This window comes from Bactrocera neohumeralis, unplaced genomic scaffold (genome assembly GCF_024586455.1).
Source record: "Bactrocera neohumeralis isolate Rockhampton unplaced genomic scaffold, APGP_CSIRO_Bneo_wtdbg2-racon-allhic-juicebox.fasta_v2 cluster09, whole genome shotgun sequence".
Taxonomy (NCBI): domain Eukaryota; kingdom Metazoa; phylum Arthropoda; class Insecta; order Diptera; family Tephritidae; genus Bactrocera; species Bactrocera neohumeralis.
This window is the reverse complement of record NW_026089622.1, coordinates 23,955,544-23,961,543: the sequence shown is the minus strand read 5'-3', so window position 1 is coordinate 23,961,543 and position 6,000 is coordinate 23,955,544. Positions and strand designations below refer to the sequence as shown.

The window sequence follows — 6,000 nt, the reverse complement described above, 5'->3', positions numbered from 1 at the left end:
CAACACTAATCGAAGCGTCCGTTTGCCCATCTCTTTCTAGATAATCAAAATGAAACACTTAATCTGCGGAATGCCACACGCATCGGGCCGCCATACCAAGCGCAAACCACAGTCACCAGATGAGCCTACAAAGCCACGACCTTTTCGTCCACCACCGGAAGCACGACCTCTCGCGAGGAGAACGCTATTCTTCCGAGGCCGACGTTTAGCCCTGCAGAAGTTGAAAGGCGATCGCGTATTGGTGCGATACGGCAAGGAGGGATGCGTGCTACATTTGTACGACTAAACACACAAGGCCAGAGATGAAAATTAATTTTACTTGTTGTAAGTACGCATAATCATAGGACATAAGACACCTTGTACCATAGGTTAAGAAATTGCTGCTAAATAAAGATTTCCACACCCGCTCCTCGTCCACGGCACATGCCAACCAGGACAGCCAGCCAGCTTCCAGCCAAATCATCGTGGGAGATCGAAATCACTCCTTCCACCTGTATCCAGCGAAGTATCGTTGTCCGAAGTGAGGGGGGGGGACTGTAACGTGGCTTTTACCACATTACAATAATTTACTTCAACACCGTACATCATTTACCCTCACCATACCTCAACATAGAGCTTTCCACCATACTAGAATTATCCTACACGTATTAAACTTCACCTCACCGCATTGACCAAAGCTACGCACACAACTTACCTCACTACGATGACGAAAGCTGCGCTATGCTGCTATATAAGCATGCACTTCACACCGAATGCGATATCCGCAAACTCTGGCAAAAGCACAGACTCCCCCGGCTACGCCAAACTTTAAATTCCACTCAAAGGGAATTAAAGGTTCTCCTCCTCCAAAGAAGCTCTGAAGACTTCAACTCCTACATCGCTGAAGCCGAACAGCACCCTAAAAGCTGCTGGAAGGTTATCAGATCCTTAAGAAATCGTAAACTTCACCTCCCCGCCCTAATTAAAGACGGGATCTCTTATCCACAAGACAAGGACAAAGCCAACGTCTTTGCTCAATCCCTAAAAAACCAATGCTCCCCCTTCCAAGCCTCCAAAAATTCTCTTCCTTTCACGAAGAAGTGTTAGCAACTGTCCGGAGCACAACCTTCCAAACGGTCGAGTTTCAGCCCCCCAAAGAAGTCTCCGAGGCCATCCGCTCTCTCAAAAACCGGAAAGCTCCAGGCCACGACAGTATCGGTAACGGCGTCTTGAAAATCTTACCGCGGAAACACCTTGTTGCCCTAAACAACATCATAAACGCGATGATGCGCTTCCAATATTTTCCTCCGGCCTGGAAAGCCGCCACAGTCGTCTTTTTTCCCAAACAGGGAAAACCTCTAAGCGATCCGACAAACCATCGCCCCATCAGCCTACTCTGCACCCTCAGCAAAGTAGCCGAAAGCCTAATTCTTTCCCGACTGGAGAAATTTGTTTCGGAAAAGAAAATTCTTCCCGACTTCCAACATGGGTTTCGAAAGCAATACGGCACCGCACACCAACTTCTGCGGGTCTCCGAATTTGTCGCTAACAACCTCAACAAAGGAAGACACATCCCTATGCTCCTGCTTGACTGTAAACAAGCATTCGATCGGGTCTGGCATAAAACTAAATTTCCCACAATGCCTCATTGGCTTAGTTAAATCCTTCTTGTCTGAGCGGCAAATCACTGCTAGGGTGAATGGTGAGCTCTCCGAAGCTCACCCGATCACGGCGAGAGTTCCTCAGGGGTCCAAACTCTCCCCAGTGCTGTTCAACATTTATTGTTACGACATCCCAACCGAGGAGAAAATCCTCACAGCACAATATGCAGATGATGTCGCCTTCTTGTACGCCTCCCGTACAATTAACTTCAGCACATCCGCCCTCAATAAATTCATCCCCACCGTCCTCGGCTGGTACTGGTTGTGGAGATTCGACATCAACACAACCAAATCAGAGGCAATATTCTTTTCACGGAGGAAACGCATTCCACCAAAAATCTTGGTAAATAGGTTCCCCATCAAATGGAGCCCTTCCGCGAAATACCTCGGTGTTGTCTTCGACAGGCGGCTAACCTGGACGAAACAAATCACAGCAGTTCGAGGTAAAGCCAATAGCGCCTTCGGCGCATTAAAACCCTTTTTCACCAATAAAAAGGTTTCACAAAGCACCAAAAAGCGAGCTTTTAATGCCATCATTAGAGCATCTGCTCCTACGCCATCCCTATTTGGGGCTCTGCCTCACCCAGACAACTGTCCAGGCTTCAATCCACATACATGCGTCTACTCAGATCAGCCCTTAGTTTCCCGTGGTATGTTAGAAACAAAGAGATCCTAGTGGAAACAAATCTCCCTTCCATTCAATCGGCAGCTATTTCTTACGCTGCAAATCTCCGGGCGTCAGTTGCATCCCACGCAAACCCCAGCATCAACTGTCTTGCCACTCTCAGGTGCAAGAAAACCGACCGTTTCAGAAGGCCATGTTCCTGACAAATCCTTCCGCTCCCACCTAACCAAAACCTCGAGCTTCGCTTATTAGCGTCAGATTCTTTTGAGGGCCACCACCGCTCGCAACTGAATCTTCCTCCTTCTCCCGCAATTTATCTTCTAGGTTCATAACCATACGGTTGGCAACCAGTGTGGGGGGGTTTTAATCGGTAGGCGCATCAAGCGAATCCGACACTACCCGCCAGGGTGACAAAAACAAAAAAAAAAAAAAAAAAAAAAAAAAAAAAAACCGAATGCGATCATTTCTTCCAGCTCGCCAGCGAGGACGGTCGCACAGCAGCCAGCAGCAATAGGCAGTGGGGATCGGGAATATACTGCACTGTACCGTACAGTCAACGCCGTGTCTGGGAGTGACTACTCCTCACCAGAAGATAGAAGGAACACCACCTTACCGTAATTACCGTGCCGACTTCAACAAGAACCAACGCCTGGCACACCAAATCCAATAAGCTGGTCTGGCTGTCCACATAAGGGGTGTGGATACATCTACTACAAAAAGTAAATATTTTTGCTAAGGGTTCGTGGGTCCCAAGGCTGACCCTGGAGCGGCTGAGCATACCTCAGCTATGGACGAAACCCCATTACAAATTTAACTATATCCATACAACGTTTTTCAGTGTACTACTGAATTTTTGTTTCATCTATATTCCCTTTTTTCAAAGGCACTATATGAAAATTGTTAGTATCTACAATTTAACTTAAGCAGCAACGAGGGCATTACTGCTACGCTCGCACGAATATATTGGAGGTGGTTTGGCATTAACGACTGTGGTGGTATCCTTCGCATCGTCGTCTGATCCATTGCTTAGTAAGGCAAATCTATTGTCATTTAAAACTTCCGGTTTATTCTTAATTGGCGTACCGCTTTGAAATTTTTTAGAATTGACCGCTGGCTTTGAAGGACTTAATTTCCTTTTTATGTTAATGTAGCGGTCAATGCCAGTTTGTACAGACTGGCCTTTTTTCGTTGGTACACCTTGCGTTGTGATTTTCTTCATTGCCTTCGGTACCTGCAGACTGGTTGCTGTCAGGGCATTTGTTGTTGTCCGATTGTTGTTTTCGGCTGCTTCTGCTGACTGCGTTCTTTGCTTCGATTCCTTTTCAGCTGATCGCCGCGATGACTCCTCATCGCCGTTATACTTTTTATTGCCAGTAGTTGTTGTTGTTGTTGGGTCGACAAAGCTGAAGTAAGCATTTAAAGAATGCCTACGGCCTTGCTGGTTAGGCTGCGAAGCACTCATTATTGTTTGTTTAATTTTTTGTTTTCACTTGTTGATTCGTGCACTATTTGTTTATTTTTATTATTATTAATTTTTTTAATGTTAGTTTACAATTTAATAAATTGTTTTTTTGATTTACTTTTTGCTTGATTTTATTATTAATGTGTTTTTTGTAAAGATTGAATTCACGGAGCGAATTAAATAACACGTCCGTACACTTTGAACACTCTCTTTTGTGAGTGGAAATGATATCTTAAAAATTGAGGTTCTACTTCGTATATATACAGACGGACAGACAGACAGACGGGCGTGGCTAAATCCACTCAGCTCAACATACTGATCATTTATATAAGTATATACTTTATAGGGTCTACGACGCTTCCTTCTGGGTATTACAAACTTTGTGGCAAACTTAACCCTGTTCAGGGTATAAAAACTCTAAAACAGTTAAGAGGAGGAACTTCCAGTTACAATTAAGAGCTCTTACTTGGGAAGCATTTCTTTGAGGTGTCTATCAACAATTTTTTCAGGGTATGAAAAAAAATAAATCCTTTTTTTGACCCACCCTAATATATAGTACAAATCTCACAAACCATTCAAGCTAATAATCAAATTCGCGCATAACAAATTCTGTAAGAACGCTTACCGACAGTGTGAAAATTAATGGAATCAGATCATAACCCCTCATAATCCAAATATAAACTACTAAAAGGGCGATAAATGAATTCCTAAATACTCCGGAGTGTTAAACATTTACGTTTGACTGATGATTTGAATTACGTTTTTTATGAGCCGGGGTCAAAGTTGGAAAATGGGTGTGGCCACCCCACTTTTAAGTGAAATTACATGTTGATAAGCGTCTAGTCACAACTCGCATTAGAACAAAATTTTTCAACATAACACTGATCGGTCGGTAAATTCAGCCTCCATGGTTGAACATCTCCAAATGGATTGAGGCTGATCGACTTGAACGAGACCCGAAATATGGTTATCTGTTGTACTAGATTCCAGTATAGGAAAATTCATAAAGCTATCGGTGATGTTGTAATAGATGTACGACATTCATTCGTCGCATTCGCGACTTGGCTTACACATCATTGTTGACAGTCATAACTTTGAAGTCACCAGCAACAACACTAACAACAATATCAACCTTGAAATCCAAAGCAGAATCGTTACCGTAGCACTTCTTAGATTGAGTAGGCAATTGAAAAGTAAAGTCTTCTTACAACAAATAAAGGCTAAACTCTATACGTCGCTGTGCGCTATGTAAACTCTCTACGTCGCTCAATATGTATTTCCGTCGTGCTTATGATGCGTTATAGGACGGTAGGACCGGGTCAATACTGTATATCCCCAATATCCCTAATATAAAGATTTTCGAATTTCTAGGTGACTTTATACCGCGTATATAACAATGAAAATACGAAAAAGTGTGTTACTCATAAGAATGTATCTTTGTGCCTCCTAAGGGTGTATCTTTGTGCCTAAATAACATAAATTTTTGCAAAAATTTGACCTAGCAGCGCATTTATCTAATATCAATATTCAAACATTTGGCTGAATTTACTCCATATGATTGTATGTGATAGAAAATATACTAAATTTGAATGTAATTTATTCACGATTTCATCGAATTCGCAGCATATTTTTCGTATATCGAGTATATAACATTTTTCTCACAATAATACAAGCTTTTTCGGTCAATATTACTATCAGTTTTAATTAAGTAATTAATAAAGTAATTTTTTGCTTTATAGTTTAAAATGCTTAGTATTTATTTATAATATGAATATGTATATTTGTAGTTGTATTTGCATGATTAAGGTCCTCTTGAGGACCGAGCACTAAAATTGAATATCGAATTACAAAATGCTTAAAAATTGTTTTTAAAATATTAAAATTTTATCGACAGGAATTAAAAAAATAAATGTTCTAAGCTCTCTCTTGAATCAATAAGTTTAATATCTTGTCATCTTTGCTGTATTTTCGTGATTTATTTCAAACAACATTCGGTAAAAAAAAAATTTAACTCTGTGCGACGTGCAACGAGGGCATGCAAACATTGCTATTGAATTTGTTTTATTTGTTTATTGACGAAATCATTAATGGTCACGTTTGATATCATATTTACATATAGCAAAGCACAGCTATTACTATGTTAGATATGTTTATTCAATTTCATTTAGAATAAGAGATCTATTGCGATGTGTGCGAAATGCGCATGGCTGACTATGAAAATGATAATCCTACTATAGTGGACATATTGAGACTAGGGGAAAGCCAGAATGATT

The 6,000-nt window shown here is 41.4% G+C and overlaps 1 protein-coding gene and 1 long non-coding RNA gene across 6 annotated transcripts in view; one reads left to right on the top strand and one right to left on the bottom strand.

Annotated features, from left to right (window-relative positions):
- Positions 1–6,000, top strand: part of LOC126764341 (uncharacterized) — a 473,995-nt gene that overhangs the window by 63,134 nt on the left and 404,861 nt on the right. The gene's annotated exons all lie outside the window — the stretch shown is intronic.
- Positions 1–6,000, bottom strand: part of LOC126764081 (synaptosomal-associated protein 25) — a 532,618-nt gene that overhangs the window by 224,372 nt on the left and 302,246 nt on the right. The window lies entirely within an intron of this gene.